This window comes from Nuphar pumila, chromosome 2 (assembly GCF_984573655.1).
Source record: "Nuphar pumila chromosome 2, dmNupPumi1.hap1.1, whole genome shotgun sequence".
NCBI classification, from domain to species: domain Eukaryota; kingdom Viridiplantae; phylum Streptophyta; class Magnoliopsida; order Nymphaeales; family Nymphaeaceae; genus Nuphar; species Nuphar pumila.
Window position 1 is genome coordinate 27,212,632 of NC_143250.1, and position 21,328 is coordinate 27,233,959.

The window sequence follows — 21,328 nt, forward strand, 5'->3', positions numbered from 1 at the left end:
GGACCTAGGGGTTGACACTGAGCCGGGCCTGGGCCTCCTTTTGGAAACCTAGTCCAGCCTGAACCAAGTGTTGACCTGTCATCGATAAGAAAAGTCGCGTCCTTTTCTGGCCAGACCTATGTCTTTTTCTTTCAGAAACTGATCAGGTCTACATGTGGTTGGCGTCTTGGTCCTGTTTAGGCCGAGCCTGCCCTTGGTCTAGTCCGATGTCCAACCTTAGGCCTAACTTCGTAGACAATTACATTACCAACCAAGGTAGATTAGATATTAAGAGGGTGTAAACTTTGAATTTGGCATTGATCATAAGGTGGTGTTAGAGGTTCCAAATAAGGGAATAATATTTTTTTCGTTTCTTTGGAAAAATGTTTATAGACGCCCAACATGGGGTTCGAACCCATGACCACAAGAATAAGAGACTTGCGCTCTACCAACTGAGATAGACGGGCTTGCTCATGTTAAGGATAATCATCTTACAATAAAAGTAATGCATTGGAGATGGAGAAAAAAAGGTCTAGTGAACATTTTTTTTACTGATGAACAAGTGCTGCAATAGGACATGAGTCCAAGATAAAAGTTTGGTTTGATGAACTATCAGTCTTGTCCTTCTTCCCAGCCTATGCTTAGCAACTTTTTTGGGAAGCATGGGGAAAATCAAATTTAGTAAGAGATATGCTTTGTAGGTGGCCAAGGCTTGTCCATTTATATTTGGAGGGTGACATAATAAATTGAGATTTTATGAATGGTTAGCTATGATGGAGTTGGTATCAGGATATTAATGGTGCATTTGAGCGTCAGGATGCAATCATGCAACCATGTAGGACTTGTCCTGGACATTGTGTCCAGAATACTTTTGTGAAATTCTCCTTCCAAAGCGCGTCCCACTTTGGTAGGGCAAGAGCATGTTGCATTTGACGTGGGATGTGGGGCGCATGCTAGATGGGACTCAATCATCTCGATCGGCAATTGTGTCCCATAAATCAAATGCCCAGTAACGGGGCATTTGGTTGGCTGGACAAACGCTGCCCACCGAGTCCCAAGCGGAACTTACATGGGGTAGAGACAAAACGTTCCTCGTTGGGGCCGCTTTGTCTCTCCATATCAAATGCAGGACAATGCCCATGAGACCACTTTGTCCCCGTGGTGGCATTGTCCTGCGAGAATTAAACGTGACCTAAGTGTCTTGGAAAAGGTTAGATGATTGTTGCTAAGACAATTCTGATGTCAAATACCACCGAGGTGGTATCCCATGTGGTAAGTGGGGTCCTGTGTCAAGTTGAAGGCCCAGGATCGAATCCCTCTGTCATGGGGCGGCTGTTGTTCTGGTAGGGGTCCGCCTAATCCCAGCTTGCCTTTCAAAAAAAAAATGTTATGATGTCGAGTAGTTCTTGGTCAGGAGTCGCTAAATTGAAACTTGGGTTCTTGCATCCTGCCTAAAAATGCCAATGGGGAAAGGGGGCTGTAGGTGACGAATGCCCGAGTAAGAGTGCCTCTTCTTGCTCAGCCTTGAGTCCCTCATGGGATTCGGCCTTGAGTAAGCACATTCTCATGTTCTTAGTTTGTTTTTGGTTTAGTAGCTTACTATTTTGTCTTCTAACTTGTAAGAGCACTATAAATAGGCTCATCAGGGTTTCTTTATGATATCATGAATGAGAATTCAAGTTTTGTCTTAGCCATTTTAGTGTAAGTTAGCTTTACAAATTACATGCTTTTTGACACCCAATTTTTTTTAAGTTAGCAACAAACACACATGTAGGTCCTCACACATTTGAGTCACCTTGATGACTTGTTGGAAATAGGATGGTTTGTTCACCTTCCAAATACTTTGGATGTGAACTTGAAGTATTTTCATTATAAAAATCAAAATATTTTGCGAAGGAACTCTTCTTTATAGGTTGATGAATCTAAGCATAAATACCATAAAAAATGTTTTCAAAATTTGAAAGAGAGACTTTTTATGAGTTTGAAACCCTTCTCAAGAGGAAAAAATCCCGAGAAACACAAACATTTCCAACTACCAAATATTTCAAAGGTGTTTTGATTATTATAACAAAAATTCAGTTTTTCGCCTATAAAATAACATCCTCAATCATTTTCAACAAAAACTAGAAGATTCTAGCTTTCCACAAACGAAAAATCACTTCGATCCAAGTTACGACCAAAACATGATTTTGGATTTCAAAATAACTTCTTCTAAAAGTAGGGCCCACTTTGAGGATATTTTTGACATTTTAAATGATTGAATTTAGTTTTAAATCCACAAGAAATTTTGTAAAGAAGGATGTTAAAAGCATAAAACCATTTATCAAATGGACTTATAAATATCAAAATATAAGCATTTTTCCAAAACATGTCAAAACAAATCTAGATCTGGGGTTTTTTATTTGAATCGGATCAAGATCCATACGAATCATCGCAACTGTCATGCCCCAAAATCAACCCATAATTGGTTCTGCTTTAGGGTGTGACTTTAAGCTGCTCATATATGTCGTTAGGTCTTAAATAATCCGACAAAGCTTTATAAAAGCAAGAAGAAAAAAAACATTTACAGAGTACACAAACAACTCTATTTAATAACTTACTTTTCACTCAAATGTTTAGTACAAAACAAAATACAACTATGAAATGGTTTTCATGTCTTCTAAAATATCAAACTAATATCTACACCGAGGTTCAAATGTTTGACTTCCTTGTCAATATCCTTGTCAAATATCATGTGTCTCTAAGCTCTTGCTACTTTTATCAGAATTCTCCCTTTGAAAAACAACAATAACATTTAATGTGTTACATGCTTAGTAAGCAACTAATTACAATTTTAATAATTAGGGTTTTAGAAAAAAACACATTAAAAAAATCTAATAGATTTGAAATCAATTTTATAAACTTCATTTGAACAATAAAACCATCTTTTCAAAATGCAATACATGTATAAAAGACAATAAAACTGATTTTAAAAGACTTGCAAATCACCTTGTAAACTCATGGAACTTTCTTTTCAAAAGCTGACATTTCTTATTTTGTTAAACTTTTAGAAGACAATTTAATTTAGATTTGATTCATAATCCCATCAAAGGTCTAAAGGGATGATAAACCTCAAATTTAGTTGGGTCGATAAAATCCCTTTGCACTTCAATTGGGTCGATAACACTAGCGGTGGTGGGTTCCACCACCCATTGGATATTCGATTGGGCCAAAGATTCTATATCCCTTGTAGAAACTCCAATAAATTAGATGAGTGGTAGGAGATTCTACTTTTCCCATTGACAATGTTAAAGGGCCACTTGATTTCCCATAACTAAGTTGATTGGGCCAAAAAAACACCAATAACGAGAATACCCTTATTCACAAAAAGGTCTTCTAACCTCGATAAAGTTGACAGAGGTCCATATACCATATGGCCAACGGTCCACTTACACTTGTGTGAACGGATATTTAAATCCAAATAGTTAAAATCAATAAGAACAATATGCTTTTAGAATAAAGGGCTTTGAAAACATTTAAAATATAACTTTCATTTGGTTTTCAATGCCAAATCTCATTTTTTGATTAATACAGTTTCAAATAAACTCAAAGAAGATCAAACAAAACCAAAATAATAATTAAAACAATAATAAATTCATAAATATATAGCTAATCACTTTTAAAGCACTTTAGAAAATCTAATGTTTTTTTCAAAACAATTTTAGAAAACTAGTTTAACTAAAATCTGATGGCATTTCAAAATGATTTTAAAAACCCAGTTTAATTGAAATCCAATGGCTTTTCAAAACAAATTTAGAAAATTAGTTTAACTTGAAAGAGGTAGTAAAACTATATCTAATAACAATACAACTTTGTAATTTTTAAAAATTATTAACTTTAGAAAAGACAAAGCCGAAATCAATTATTTGGTTCATGGGATTTACTTTCAAATTACGTAACTAAAGGGAAAGATTAACTTTTGAACATTTAAAACAAAATCTCTAAATCACCTAATTCAATTACTTACAATAACTAATTATCAAAACTAGAATCTCATTATCAAGAAACTAATTTTAAAACTCTAAATCTAATTACATTAATATGTGATTAATTATTGACTTAACCAACATTAATTATAAAAACTAAAACTAAATATTCAAATAGTTAACTTAAAGGCATGCCTAATCCTAAATATCAAAACTGTAATTACTTACACAACTAAATTTAAGAAAATCTAGTTACTAAAACTGAAATTAATCACTTACTAAACAAATTTACGAAAGCCTAATCACTAACACTAAAATTATTCACTTTCCTAATACCAACAGTCGTGAGCATTGCTCACCCTCACTCCTTGGGCTCCTCTGCCTTTCTCCCTTATTCCTTCCACTTACCCCCCTATGGTATTTAGAGATGAGGTAAGGCGACAAGGAGGTAGGTTGAGTGGTACATGTAAGCCCCTGGACTTTTCCTTATTTATATGTAATATCATTTATTTTTATTCTTCATTTACTTAAGACAATATTATTTACATGTAATGTCTTAAGTAAATAGATAATAAAAATAAATGACATTACATTTAAATAAGCAAATATGCTCTTACTTCAATCCATTAAAAACATCTAAAAAATCTAATTGCCAAGAAATAAAAAGTCCACTTAAGGGATTCAATATAAAATTTGAAATTTTGTGGTTGGGTCCAAAATTGCACATCTTGAAATCTTAAGTATTTCTTCTATCTTTTATTTTAAAAAATCTATCTTTACATATTATTATTTTGCGTCAAAAGTCTATGAGAAAATCTTTCATAATTTAATTATTAAAAATATTTTTTTTGCTTTGGGCACCTTTCACAACACTTGGACAGATAAAGACCTAGGTTTGACTTTAATATAAATCACTATATTTGAAGTAAAATTAAGGCATATAACTGGAGAAATAGGGTGGTATATTACATTCCTCCCCTTTTAAATAAATTTAGTCCTCTAAATTTCACGTAATTTAGAATAATTGTAGGTACTTTGCTTTCATTAATTCTTCATGCACCCATATGTTCTTCATGTTGAATAATATTGCCATCAAATTTTCACCTCACGCTACATTAAATTATTACAAAACCTACTCTTTCTATTTTGGAATTCAAATAGGCTACTTTACATATGTCAAATCATCTAGACAAATAAAGACCTAGGTTTGAGTTTAATATAAATCACTATATTTGAAGTAAAATTAAGGCCTATAACGGGGGAAATAGGGTGGTATATTACATTCCTCCCCCCTTTAAATAAATTTGGTCCTCTAAATTTTCCATACCTTAGAATAATTGTGGGTACTTTGTTTTCATTTCTTCTTTATACACCCATGTATTTTTTTTGTTGAATGATATTGCCACCAAACTTTCAATCTTCACACTATGTTAAATTACAAAACCTACTATTTGTATTTTTTAATTTAAATAGGCTATTCTACATACGTCAAATCATCTTCAACTTGGTTTGGCTTATAATTTATAATATGGGATGGGTCTGGCTCTTTTTTATTTTTTTAAGCATCAACACATGAAACACATCATGAGTATTTGATAGTTTAGGAGGCAAAGCTATTATATATGCAATCTCTTTCACTCTTTCTAAAACCTCAAATGTCCCAACTTCATGATCCCTTTAGAAGGCGACACTTCCAGAGATACATGGCATTCAATTTGAAACTCAATATTCTTTCTATAAATCATAACATAGATCTTTTGTCTATTTTAAGTAGTGTGAACTTTATCACTAATTAATTTTATCATTTATGTTGTTTATTAAACTAACTCAGGTTTTATAAGTTTTATTTTTATTTTTTTGACATACATTTTCTTCCACATAATGTTTCTTATGGTGTCATCTATAGCTAGTCTGAAAGTTGTTATTATAATCAAACTCCATCAGTCATAAATAATCATAAAAAGTTTTTTCATGCTCTTCCAAAGTTCTACAATTACCTAAATTATATTTCCATAATTTATAGTCTGTCAAACTAATGATGAAATCTATGGTCATATTCTCCCATTCCCACTCAAAAATGAAAAGTGTTGCAATAAGCTAGTGGGTTTATAGTGTTCTACTTTAATTTGACATGTCAGACACTTAGATTTAAACTGAGCAAATTTGTTCTTTATATTATTCCACTAGAACATACTTTGTAAGTCCTAATACATTCTAGTACTGCTTAATTGCATAGTATAGCGAGTTCGGTGGGCTTTATTTTTTTTTTTTGCATCATTTGGAAACACAAAGTCATCCTTTATATCTCAATATGCTATATATTGAACATCCAAGTTAGGTTTCAACTATTTTCAACTATTTTCAACTTTATCCTTTAAAAGTTTTACGGGATGATCTTCTTCATATATATTTCTAATTCTTAGATAAACATTAGTTGAACTTTCAAATTTTAACATGTGAGCCATTACCATAATTTTTTTTCAAAGCATCTGTATGGTTTACAAGACATCAAAACCATAAATTCTTTAAATCTACTTTCTGGAGACTAGTATAGATCTCCAAATATGGTTATCAGTGCTACGATAGTATAATTTAACTCTTCAAGAGACCATAATTAACTGCCTATACCAACTACACAACATATCATTCATTTAATGAAAATAACATGTGAGAAAAGACCATTCATATATCTTTTATACATTCAATTAATAAAACTACCAACAACCGCTCTAAAACCAACTACTCATAATAACCCCTAACCCCTATTCAATGTTTATGCATAGTCAACCCCAACTCCATCACACTAATTAAATGCTTGTGCGCAGTCAACCCTAGCCTCATTACACCAAGATAAAACTACTTAATATTAAATAAAGGATAAGCAAACAATTATAAATCATCTACAACACTAACAAACATATGTGTGCGTAAAAAACCTTAAATGGTAAATCTGGTGCAAAATATTAAATAAAATAGAGGAAAACATACATAAAACATCCACAACAACAACAACCAAATACACATATTGTATGGTAATTAAATGCTCATATCTACAAAAAAAGAAAAAAGTCCAGAACAAAATAAAATAATATGCATATATATTATACAAAACTCACCTTTCATCATAATCAGTGAAGTCAATGAGAAAGACACTGCAACCTTATCGAATTTTAGCAGCCTCTGAGTTGGCCTTTTCAGAAAAGGTTGGCGGATCCAACTTCAGAAATTTCTCGTACGTGACAATGTCGGGGTTCGAAGTGACCTCAGCAGGATGGACACATCAGGGGCACCAATAGGGAGCCCGACAGAGGTAGCAGCAAGGGAAGGCTTTGTTCGTGTGTTGGAGGTGAAATAAGAGCCATCCTCATGGCTCTTGTCCACTCTTCAAGGGGGTCTGCTACCAGTGCTAGCAGCATGGGCATATCACTACCTACTATCCGAACAAGCCAACGACTCAGAGAGGACAACAACAGTCACAATAGCAGCAATAGAGGCATCAACAACCGACATAATGGAGGACCAATGAGAGATTGTATACCGTCACAACTGCTACATAGGGTGATCAAAATGACCTGATCAAAGGTATTTTTGTAGTCACTAGCCACTATGGTCGTGTGATGTTTGATTCAGGTGCTACCCATTTCTTTATATCTTCTTTATTTGTGAGTTTGTTTGATCTTATTCTATCTAGCAATAAGAAGGCACTTGATGTGATGTCTCAAATGGGTACTTCTTCATCTTGCAAGAAATATTTTCCTACAGTTCGACTAGTCATCGAGGGGCATGAGCTGTGAGACGACCTGATCATACTGGACAAGACTTTCTATGATATCATTCTCGGTATGGAGTAGTTGTCTAGACACAATGCTACCCTTCAATGCCGGGGGAAGAAAGTTTTATTGGAGTGCCCCGACTTGTCTGTACTGGTATTCCAGGTGACTAGACCGATGAGTAAAGTGAAGGTTGTCTCAACATTGAAGACCTTCAAGTACCACAAGCAGGGATGTATGGTGTTATTGGCCAGTGTGTCCGTGACAGACAGTCAGACAACACTTTTAGAGTAGTTGGACATGGTTCGTGAGTTCTGAATGTCTTTTTCAAGGACTTGCTAGTTTTGCCACCTTATAGAGAGATCAAGTTCTCGATCCAGCTAGTGCCTGGCACAACACCAGTTTCTCGAGCACCATATCGCATGGCACCTGCAGAGCTGGTTGAGCTGAAGAAGTAGTTGCAAAAACTTCTTGACAAGGGCTTTATCAGACCAAATGTGTCCCCTTGGGGTGTACCTGTTCTCTTTATCAAGAAGAATAATGTGTCCATACGACTCTACATAGACTACCGCATATTAAACCAGGTGACAGTTAAGAACAAGTACCTTTTGCCTAGGAGTGATGATATGTTCGACCAACTGAGAAAGGCAAAGTTGTTCTCTAAGATAGATCTTTATTTTGGGTACCATCAATTGCGAATCAGGGCAGAAGATGTTTCAAAGACCGCATTCAGGTCCAAATACGTGCACTATGAGTTTTTGTTGATGTCTTTTGGACTCACCAATGCCCATAAAACATTCATGGATTTGATTAATTGGGTCTTCAATCTATGGCTGGATTCTTTTGTCATTGTATTCATTGATGACATTCTTATCTACTTCGAGAGCATCTGCGGATTGTGTTACAGACACTGAGAGAACATCAATTTTATACTAAGTTCTCGAAGTGTGAGTTTTGGATCGATAGGCTGATGTTTCTCAGCAACGTGATCTTCGACAAGGGCATTGAGGTTGATCTAGGTAAGGTAGAGGCAGTGTTGTCTTGGGAGCAGCCAAAGTCAATTTTAGAGATCAGGAGCTTCTTGGGATTAGTGGGCTACTACCGTCAATTCATATATGACTTCTCTCATATAGCTGCTCGAAGATAGTTTTTCTTGATTTGCGTATAGGATAATATTATTTTATTCTAATCGATAGACTTAGCATAGAGGTTTATGATATTGTAGTGATTTTTAATTTAGTCCATGTTAGATTTAGTTTAGGTTAGTTTAGATTAAATTTCTAAAATTATTTAGATTAAATCTAGTTATATTTTTTAAGTAGTTGATTAGGGTTTTCATTGATTTTTATTCTTTTTAGTTACATTTTTTTTATTCAGCCAATTAGATTAATTAGTTTTATTCTTTTTATTAGTTAGTTAGGTCTATTTCATCTTTAGAAAATTTTACTTTTTGTAGTTAGATTATAAATTAGTTAGTTAGTTATCCATTATTGTTTTTAATTTTTAGCCATTTAAAAGATTATCGTTTATTCTTTTTAATTACCATTTTTTATTAACATCAATTCTTGTTGCTTTTATGTTAATTAGAGTAGTATTAGTTTAGTTTAATTTAATTAAATTATTTCAGATTAGTTTAGATTAAGAATAGCTTAGCCGACTTATTTTTTTATTATCATTTTTCTTTAAGTTGATTAATTAATATGTACCATATTTTTTTACCATGATTAGATGTAGAATAAGATCAATTTCTATTTCAGCAAGTTAGTTTTGTTTAGTTCCATGGTCATTTTAATGTAATCTTGTAAATAGATTTAATTAAGATCTAATATTACTTTTCCTTTAATTCATTGATTTAATTAATTAGATAAATAGTTTAATTTAGTTTTTCTTATTCTTGTTCCAGATTTGTTAATTAGTATGATTCTAAAAATCCGTACAACACATAACTTTAGTTAGGTTCATTTAGTTGTTTTTAGTTATTGACTTTTTAGTTAGATTGTTAGTAGTTTGTTATATTAATTGAATTTTAGTTAGTTAGTTTGTTTTACTATTTTGTCTTTTAGTGTTAGTTGTTACATGAGTTGATTCATAGTTAGTTATTTGTTAATAGTTTATTTTAGTTAGTTTAATTCTTGTTCTTGCTGTTTTTTTTTTCGTTCATTAGTGTAAACACTCTAAATTTTCCCTTTCATTCACAAATCCCCTTCTTTTGCCACTGAGACCCACTCTCTGAAGCCTTCAGGGAACCAGCTGATCGACACTTGAGCCAGGGCCATCCAGAGCCCAAATTTCGCATCAAATTCCAATATTTCATCTTGCAATTAAGATTCAATCTTTATTTTGGCTCAATTTCAATTACCAGTTCTCATCTTCAGATGAGAATTTCCAACTCCTTGTCTTTGTCAGGGGTCTAGGACTTTAAATCCCTCATCCAAGGTTTATATTTTGTAATCATTTCGTATCATTCCATCGCATTGCATGTCACTGCATGCCATTCTCGAGATCCAACACTCTGGTTTTTTAAAACATCAAATCCAGATTCGATTTTAAAATCTTTATTTCAAAATCAAATTCAAAAACCTGAGTTTTAGATCAATATTTGCCATTTGTCAACCCCTAGGATCTTATATTTCTTTATTTCAAAATATTTTCCTTAGAAAGCAATCTGAATTTATTTTAAACTCAATTTTCAATTGATCTCAATTCTCGGATAAGACCCATCTAGGTGGTGTCGCTTCTGAATCACTTTTTTTATCCGAATTTCTCAAATTTCAGAGTCCTAATCGGATTAGGACTCTATATTTTCAACTTTTCAAACCTTTTTAAAAATTTTATTTTGGTTTTAAACCCAAAGTAGCCTTATCCCTTGTCCATTTCTTTCATTTTGGCTAAAATCTTAGAGTTTCAATCAGATTAGGACTCTGTCCCAGAGTTTCAGTCGGACTAGGACTCTGTCCCAGAGTTTCAGTCGGATTAGGACTCTACCTTTCATTCTATTTTTACATGTTTTTAAGAAAACCTTTATTTTAAAATCTTTCAAAAGAAGTCAAAATTTTAGAGTTTTAGTCGGATTAGGACTCTATTTTAGGAGTTTCAGTTGGATTAGGACTCTAACCCTAACTTCATTTTTGAGAAAATCTTTCAAAAACTTCTTCATTTATCTTTCAAAAAATTAAATTTCAAAGTTTTAGGACTTTATCACAGAGTTTCAAAATTTTAGGACTCTGTCCTAGAGTTTCAGTCGGTTCAGAACTCTACTCTGATTTCATTTTTTTACTTTTATTTTACTTATTTTTTGAAAACAGGCTCAATTTCCAGAGTTTCAAAATTTTAGGACTCTATTTTAGAGTTTTAGTGGATCAGGACTCTAACCTTGATTTTTTTTTGTTTATTTTCACTAATTTCTGAAAAGATCTTTCGAAACCTTTTCGTTTGTCTTTCAAAACCCAAAATTTTAGAGTTTCAAAATTTTAAGACTCTAGTTAGGAGTTTCAGTTGGTTTAGGACTCTAATTTTCTCAATTTTATCCTTTGCTTTTATTTTTATCTATTTTAAAAACTCTTTTTAACTTTTATTCTAATCTTTTCAAAAACTTAGATGTGGGGCCCACACAGTTGGCACCACATTTGAGAGAGTTTCAACTCATTCAGAACTCTAGTTGATTTAAAACTTTCAATTTCAAACTCATCTTTCATTTTTAACTTCTGTTGAAAACCTTTATTTTCAAAATCGTTTTCTGAAAATCAAATGGGGCCCACTTAGGTGGCGCCACATTGGAGAAATCTTTAATCCCTTTCGGTCTTTTAGATATTTTAGGATTTATATCTTAACCTTTAAATACATTCTTTATTTTTAATGTTTTGAACCCTTGTTTTGAAAATTGTTTTTAAAACCAAATGGGGCCCACATAGGTGGCGCTACATTTGGAAGTCTTTCATACCGTTTAGAAGTTTAATTAGGTTTAATTAGACTTGATTAATTATAGTTTTAGTTGAACTAAAAGTTTAAAAAGTCAACCCAATTAGGACCCCCCCCCCCCCCTTAATTGAATTAATTAGGAAGAGTTTTGAGAAAATAAAACTCTCAAAATCTAACCTAATGAAACTCTATAAAAAGAGCCATAGGGGGTCGACCCCCTCAGAGTTTTCTCTCCTCCTTATTGCTCTCTCTCTCCTCCAACAATCCCTCTCTCTCCTCCTTCCTCCATTGTTGCAGCCCCAAGGTAAGTTCATCTTCATATTCTTTTTTTTTTTTTTTTGCTTACTTATTTATGCATTTTCACCATTGACGCCCCCCTACGTATGAACTCTTTTCATTTTTTTCGCTCAAGCAACCATGAAAATGATTCAAGAATGTGATCTACTGAATATTCATGCTTATTTCCATGTTTTTGATCCATTGAAATCATTATTAATATACTTACTATGTTAAATGCCCAAAAAAGATCAAGATTCGACCATTCGATAGGTCAAATCCCTCTTTTAACGACTAAATCAAATTCTAACCATGATTCCCTGAATATTTTGTATTTATTTCATCATGCTAATGTTTATTTTATTTGTTCAAGCATCAAATCAAGATTTGTTGCATTATTTATATGTTTTTTTATGATTTTACATGCTTAGGTTAGGGTTACTTATGTGTTTTATCGATAATACATGTACCTTGATTCTGGCTACGCGGGAACGACGTTATTTCATGTGCATTTTTCTATCAAAAAAATATGATTTTTTAGAGTTGAATCATGCCTGTGTTAGTGACTTTTCATAAAAAAATCGAATTATTTTGAGTTATGTAACCCAGCTAAAAAATCAGAAACCGAACTCTGATTCATGCACCGTGAAAATGCTATATGGAATCGGGGGTGGATTGTCGAGGTGATATTTCCCTCATCAGAGATCTGATCGATGATCCATAAAAAGCAGTGTGTTTGTTAGATGTCGTTTGCTATTTTTACTCTGTCATAAATCAGAATCTATTTCTCAGAGACCGTTATACATTGTTTAATCCCTGAGCCAACTTGTCAGAATGATTTCTCCCTAACCGGAGATCGTATCGATGATTCGTAAAAAGGAGTATCTTCATCTGTATGTATACTATCATCAGTGAAAATTTTATGAATTTTGAACACATTTTGATACATTTCCCTGCACCAAAAACTGGATCTGTGTATTTCAACTCGTTACGTATAAGCTGAAATCAAATATGTATTGCCGGAAGCGTATCTCCCTAACCAGAGATGCTTTTTCCAATTTGTAAAAAAAGGATTATTTTTGTTCAGATGTTTAGTTTCTCAGATCCAGTTTACATGGTAAGCTTCATGAGGCATTGACAGGTTTCCCTGTTATGTCCACCGCTTCGTCAACATCCTTTTAGAGTTCCTGCACACTGCCCTAGCATAGCTCAACATCAATTCGTATTAACATATCATGCTATAAAGTAGTTTCAGCATCTTGTAAAAACTATACCACAACACTATTATATAGCTCTGTCCATCTTCATATCTCATACCCATAACACCTTCACTATGTTGCCTCTGCACCCTCTTTACCTGTTACATCTGTGATCAGTGTTTGTAGCACATATAGCACACCTTCAACTCCCTATTCCATCTATCACACACTAGCTACACAACAGCACCTAGTTGTGTTTCACCTGCACACTCCCATCACACTGCTCATTATGCTAGCATGTGCCCCATTGGCATTTAAGTATTCAACCTTGTATCACACCCTGCATCTTCACAACACACCTCTCAACACCCTATCACTTTCAGCAACCCCTGTTGCTATCCTCACTACTGCAACACCCTTATTTGCCTCTATCATATCTTCACTAGCACCATGTGGCTGCAATCCACGCTAGCCTCCGCACCACCATGCTGCATCCTGTAGCTATGCCTTACCATTTCCAGTCACTACATTTACATCACCCCTTTAATATTTACCTCCTTTTACTCCTTCCCAACTGTCCTCATCCCCATTACCTCCATGGACTTCCATGCGATTCAACACCCATTTCAACCTTTGCCTTCATTATTGCAGCACTCAGATGCAACTTGGGTGTCACTTGTTGTGCACATCATAACGTCCATAATCACCTTTATTTATCACCACACCTGTGTGTATCCATTACACCACAGACACTCCACTACACTCCTGTAGCACTAATCCTCCACACCTTATGCACAACCCTCACTTCACCTTTTTGTTTCACAATTAGCTACACCTAACATTCCATCTATATATACATATGTGTATATATATATTCATATATATATATATATATATATATATATATATATATATATATATATATATATATATGTGCATAGGTATATCATCTTCATCTTCCTACACTTTTGATCTTAAAACATCTTGGTATATGAGTATTGACATTCATATGATACGTGCAATTTTCCTCTATTTTCATACTAATCAAGTGTTTTGCAGGAAATATGTGGAAAATGTCATTGCTTGGAGTTGTAAATTCAATTTTATATGTTGTAATAAGTTAGGTCTTAATGAGAATTTACATTTCCTGTTTTAGATAGAATGAATGAGCATTGTAAATATCATAAATTGCTTATTTTTCATGCTTTTTGCCTTCATTTTCCAAAATCTCACAAATGGGAACACGAATGTCACGTGCACCATTTCGTAAGAGGTAATTAATCCTAAGTTGATGATTTATATCAATGGCCATAGTCAGGATGTAAACAAAAGTTAGGATTTTTATCTTTTATAAAATAACACTGGATCCACACTAGACCCTTTCCAAAATTCATCATATTTTCTTTAAATATTTTCCTCTTTTATCAGAGTTTAGTTTAAAATTAATTCAATACATATATCAATGGCCATAGTCAGGATATATTGAGAATTAATTTCATTTTAAACTCTATAAAAGCACCAAAATGTATTTCATTCTTCACATGAATTTAAAATCTGATTATTATATAATACATTCAATGACCATAGTCAGAAGTGTATTATATTCTTAATCTTATTTACATTCATTTAAAGAATGAAATATGATTTTCAAATCCAATTTTAAAATTATTTAAATTCATTCATCATTTAGGATAGAATTGCATCATATTTTCAAAATTTCTTTTCAAAAACTCCAAGTGAGTTTGAGTATCTTTCTTCATTTCTCAAATCAATTCTATTCTACAGATTCAAATTCAATTCTACCTCATTTTCAAGATTCAAAATTCGATTTCAAAGTTCAATTTGACTTTGAAATTTCAAATTCATTTCAAAACTTCAAAAATTCCAATATAAATCAAACTTCAAAGTTCAAATCAATTTTTGAGATTCCAAATTCATTTTCAAAATTCAAATTCAAATCAATATCTCAAAACTAGTTTCAAAGTTCAATTTAACTTTGAAATCTCTGATTCATTTTCGGATTCCAAAAATCAAGCTTTCAAATCAAGTTCATTTCACATTGAGTCTTGATTCTCAAAATTCAAAATCCAAGTTTTGAGATTGATTCTGAATCTCAAAATTGAAGTTTTTTTCTAAATTTTAAATTCAATCTAGGTTTTCAAAACCCAGATCCATCTTCAAAAGCCCCATTTGGACTTTTAGAATCCAAATCCAAAGTTAGAATCCAAATTATTCCAGATTTCGGATCCAATTCCCATTTAGGATTCTAGACCCATAATTCAACTTCATGTTGGATCTCAGACTTCAGATCCAAAATTCTATTTAGGATCCAGAATCCAATCCCAACTTGGATCGCAAACTTCAGATCCAAATCCATTTTAGGATCCAGAACCCAATTCCACTTTGGATCTCAGACTTCAGATCCAATTCCATTTTAGGATCTAGAATTCAACTTCCATCTTGGATCTCAGACTTCATATCTAAATCCATTTTAGGATCCAGAACCCAGTTCCACTTTGGATCTCAGACTTTGGATCCAAAATCCATCTTAGGGTCTAGAGTCTAACTCTATTTATGGATCTCAGATTTCAGATCCTAAATCCATTTTAAGATCCAGAACCCATTTTAGGATTCAGAATCCAATTCCATCTTGGATCCAATTTTATTCTGGATCCAGAATCCAATTCCATTCCCAATTCTAGATTTCAAAACCAATTCCATCTTCAGATCTCATCTGAACTTCCTAAATCCATTTCTATTTTTAAATACCATTTGATTTTCTCAAATCCATCCTGACTTCAAATTTTAAATCTAAAATTCAATATCACTTCAAATTTCATCTCCTTCTCTTAAAACCAGGTTCAAAATTCAAATTCAAAGTCAATTTCGGATTTTAAAAATTCATTCCTTTTCCTTTTATCTCAGCTTCAAAAATCATTCTTTTCAAATCAAGATTTATTTTCCCAACTCTGATTATTTCAAAGACTTAGAACTTCTCTGATCTATCTCAACTTCTAAGTTAAATTCTACTATTCAAAAACCATATCTTCACTCCATTATCAAATCTATCTCAGAAAACTTGGGAAATTTTCAAATCATTTTTCAAAAGAGCATACATCCTTGCATTGCACAAGCATGATTCTTTGTGCATTTAGACTTAGGATAAATTCTTAGATAATATTTTAGGCAAAGCAAAAGGCATAAATTCGATCCTTGGTTCGATTACCCCTGGTAAAGGCGCCAGGAACGGTCGAACCTCGTACCGACGAGCGAATCCCGTCTCTCCATTTTCCCGCAATATATTTCAAAACGAAGGCGAGTAATTTTCTAAATATTTTCAAATCAGGGTCAAGTGAGACCCCGTAAAAGAGTTCCTCTTTCTCTTCTCTTATTTTCTCTTCTTTTCTCTCTTCTTTTCTTTCTTTTATTTTCTCCCTTCAAAAAGGAGGAAATAGAGGTTGGAAAGGAAAAAAGAAGGAAGAGAGAGAACATTACGAGAAGAAAAATTTTGCGATGATCATAGTTTTGGCGACCGAGATGGGACCCGTCTTCGTCTTGTCGAAATATGCCTTTGCTTTGCTTTAATATTTTCTAAGTCTTTTATGTTAGCTTCATTTTCCATGCAAACCTTAGGAGCCTAGACTCTATCCTAAGCTGACATCATTGCATATAGAATTTAAGTATGGTTTGGTAGGACCATATTGAGGAGATTATTCCATGTTCACACTAGACTTAGGTCTTAAATATAACTCTCCTCAATTCTAGTAATTGAATGCAAACAATGTATGCAAGTGTATGCTTCTTTTCATTTAAAAAATTCTATCTCTTTTAGGACTTGCATTAGAGCCTTCTGATTTTATTTTGCATGTTGATCATGTTTTCAAAAACATCCCTACCTATATTGTCCCAGTCTTCACGTTGCTGGGCTGTCTCACTGAACCATAGTTCGGGAGAGAGCCTCATAATTGGACCACTTATTTGAGTTCGTGCCCCCTACCACGTACCTAAGGGCCATAGTCCAAGGTATATCGGTAGGTGCTCAAGGATGTTGGGAAGCCATTACCTTAGAACCGAAGAATTATTTTTATGCCACGTACTTCGAGCTTCGGCTTGAGTATATCGGCGTACCTTGATTGAAATCAGATGATCCGAACCATAGAGTTAGGATTAAGGTCTTACAAGCCATTTCAAAAATTGCATTTAGAGTCAACATTTAGGGAGTGCTGTGTGCACATCCTTGTTTGTGCAACTCTGATTGTGCGATGTTTTCTTGTACTCTCCTATATATATCAAACTTTCTCAAAATCCTGGGTATATTATTCAAAATTTTCTCTTATTTTCAAAAAACCCCAGGTATATATTTTTCCTTTACCTACATTCTTTTCTCTTTTGTGTCAAATTTTCTTTAAAAACCCTGAAGATTCTTTTTCTAAATCTTTTGATCTTTCAAAATTTTCAGGATTTATGTCTATCCTCTTCTTTCATCAAGAGTCTATCCGTAAGTCCTACATTCTATCTGATTCTCTTCCTCTTTTGCCTCAGTATCATTCTGATGACGTCTAAATCACTCGATGCTAACTTTTCCAGGGATCATGTCTTCTATCAAATAAGGGATGGAACCCCGGATCATCGGGTCATCCAGTCTCGTTGCTTCTTTCCTTGGTGGTATTATTTCTGGTTCGCCACCTTCTCGCGTATGTTTCCAGGCCAATTGGATGATTGTGGATTGGAGATGGCATCAACAGTGAGCAAGCGAACCATCAACAACAGTCTGATTTAAGCTATGGCAGAACGGTGGAATCGACGTACCTGCACATATTGGTTTCCATAGGGAGAGATGACTCTGCTAATGGATGAGTTCAGTGACATCATGGGATTGCCAGAACCAGCTGGTCAGCCAGATGATCCGGTCGAGCAGCAATTCCTGGTCAATGTAAAGGTGATAGATGTTCGAGAAGCATTAGCCAGAGCTACAGGGAGCAGATCTTGGCCTCTCACCGAGATCAACGAAAGTCAGTTCATTGACCTGTTCGGACTCTATCGCAAATATGAAGCTTATGAGAAAGTTGACACCTTGTCTCGGACAACGAAGGAAAGGATCCAGCACGCCATGGTCCTATGCACAATGGGATTAGCATTCTTTCAAGACGGTCAGAATTTCATTAATGTCAGAGTCGCCCAACTCTTTCGAAGATGGGGAAGCAAGCAGACCCGTCAGCTTTCAGTACCCATGGTAGCTCTAGCCTTTCTCTATAGAGGCTTAGCTCGTTTTGCTCTCGGAGAGACCATTTTGGTAGAAGGATGCACGTATGCTTTGTAGTCTTGGTTCCTGCGACATGTGCCATCAAAAGTCAGTTCTTTCAGATTCAACAGCAAGAAGCCAAAATCTGTTGCTCAGTATCGAGCCTTGATTGAGAGTTTACACCAGGAAGAGATCCTTTGGGATTACTTTGACAGATGAGAATCAGTTCCTCGCTACACTTATGCTCGTAGCAAGCGTTACAGGTTGCTTGGTCCTTTCGTCTGTGTCGACTATCAGCTAGAGAGGTGTCTCAGACAGTTCTCGCAGCGGCAGGTTCGTGTCAACACTCGCTTCCCGACGGGCCACATGCCAGAGTTCGATCTGCAGTCGGATTAGTGGTCTGGGGCATACCATGTAACCAAGTACACTTGGGACTCCTTCATTCTTTTATTTGTGTTTCCTGGTCCCAATGTATCTTCTGAATATCGAGGTTGGTGGCAAACTGTCTGCCCACCTTCTCTTTGTATTTAAATTTTGTCATCAATAAAAATGCAACTTTGTGCTCTGTTAAAAAGCTCTTTGTGGCCAAAATTTCATTCTTTTATCTTGTTTTATATAGCCACGATGCTCGTGACAACCTCATCCCTGGTGATGAGATTTTTTCTTCCATTCTTTTGCAATTATCTTTTATCATGATGGACGACCTCGCCTAGGTAACAAGGCATATTTTCGTTACCACAAAATGGTGACGCAATTATCACAAAATTTGTGGTGACCCGATCCCTGGTGATGGGATAACTTGTTTAATTGTCTGTCAATTCCTCCTTTCCCGTCTTTTTCTCAAAAGGTCGCATTTTGAAAAATTCCTTCAAGCTCTAACCGTTCCCTTTATTCTACAGAAATCATTGGCATTAACAAAATGGTTCAGACCAAAGCTGGAAAAGAGACTGCTCCTCAGCACAGCGACAACGAAGTCGAGGCAACAAACTCTCCTGAGTCAGTCAGAGGGCAGAATCAAAACAAAACCGATGATATAGATCCTGCCATGTACAACCTGTTTAAGTGAATGATGACCAGAATGATGTCAGAGCAGGCTGAGGCCAGTCAGAAAAAGGTTGTTCTAAAGAGCAAACCAAATAAGAAAGCTGTGAAAAAGCCGATCAGGATCGTTAGAAAGAAAGTCCAGCCTGACACCACTTCTGAGGAATTGAAATCAGCCGAGGAAGAATCAGAAGAGGAAGAGCAGTTTGTTTACCAACAGAATCCTCCGCAGCAGTCCGTTAAGATCACCGCAGAACCCGAATCTGTAAATAAACTTATTCTAGTTAATGATCCAATGCACGAACATATGAGGGAAATAACTCAAGCCATTAAGGATATTCAGGCCAAAAGCAAAGGCAAACAGACTTACTCTGGTGAGGATTTTCACAATGGCCTAGATGGGGATGACAATCTGGAAAATCTCCCTCGGAAGTTCCTCAACTTTGATGGAACAGGCAACCCTAAGGCTCATTTGGCCACTTTCTATGCTGAGTGCGACCGTTTCAGGAAGGTAACCGAGCGTTATTCATTTGCTTTCCTCGCAGCCTAGAGGGTGTAACAACCAGGTGATATGCAAACCACATTAATCCTATCGAACTACGAGAGTTTGATAAAGTTGTTAATTTGTTCATTGAGCGCTTCATGTTCAATGTCGAAGCGTCACCAACTCTTAACCATCTGTACAATCTGAAGCAAAATGAGAATGAGAGAGCTAGCGAATTCATCCATAGGTGGAGAAGCATCTGTAACAGAATGAAGGTTCCCGTCCCAGAAGAGTACACCCTACAGATTATTTTGAACAACTTTGCTTAGCCTCTGAGGAACCTCATTTCTACCTCTCCCGCCAAATCATTCATCAAGTTGATTGAGAGAGCCGAGTGGCTCGAGACCGGATTAGATAACAGCCTCTACGAAGGGTACCCATTCGTCTGAGGTAACCCCGATCAGAAGAAGAAGGCACACGTCGCCTACTCTACAGAGTTTTCAGATCATGGCAATAACTCTAACAACAAGAAAAGCAAGAGAAACCGCCAAAAAGACTCCGGACCCCCTAAGGATGAAAGGACCAATTCGGCAGCTCAAAAAGGAAAATTTGTAAAGCCGCAGCCTGTCCAAGCAACGCCACAGCCTGAAGCGAGACAACAAGAAAAACCAAAGCACGAAGGTTGGAGTCATGATCGGGAGTTCACAGCTTTGGAACAATCCCGCAAGGACATCCTTGAGTACATGTTGTCCAAGGGAATGATAAAACTCCCCAAAGTGGTTGATCCTTCAGTAGCTATGGGAAAATGGACTGATAAGTTCTGTAAGTTCCACCAGACTGTTGGACATGACACTGAGCACTGTTTTGTCCTTAAAAACATTATTCAGGATTGCATTGACTAGAATTTATTGATCGAGGATGAAGAAGAACAACCGAAAATCTTGTCCAAACCATTTCCTAAGCATTCAACTTCAGTCATCACAGAACAACCATTTTCTTCGCAAAGCAGTATCCAGCCATGTTCCAGTCAGGACATTCAGAATCAACATCAGGTCCTCGTCTTTCATCAAGCGCAGTCTTCCGCCAAGAGGGTGGATATCACTGCATTTTCCAGCAATAAGAAACCAACCAAGGAACCAGCCAAAGTAGCGACAAACATTGCCAAGCTAGTCCTCAGGATTTTGAAGTGCTTCGTCAAGGCGGCTTCAAAAAAAGAAGAGGCTTCAGGATCAGTACCGAAGCCAATCACTGCTTTATCCAACATTTTTATCTTGGATCTGACCCACACTTTGCCTGAACATCAGCAAGTGCTAGAAGATCTGCTCAGAAAGATCAAAGTCAAGCCTAGCACAACACCGCAGAATATGGCTCAAATCGTCAATCAAGCAATGACGAATGCACCAATCACTTTTCTGATGAGGATCTGCCAAAACCTCATTCTTTCCACAACAACA

The 21,328-nt window shown here is 35.3% G+C and overlaps 1 non-coding gene across 1 annotated transcript; it reads right to left on the reverse strand.

Annotated features, from left to right (window-relative positions):
* Positions 1-373: 373 nt before the first annotated feature.
* On the reverse strand, positions 374-446 carry TRNAK-CUU (transfer RNA lysine (anticodon CUU)). Its single transcript has one exon. It is a non-coding gene; the product is annotated as a tRNA-Lys (tRNA).
* Between the last annotated feature and the right edge of the window lie 20,882 nt (positions 447-21,328).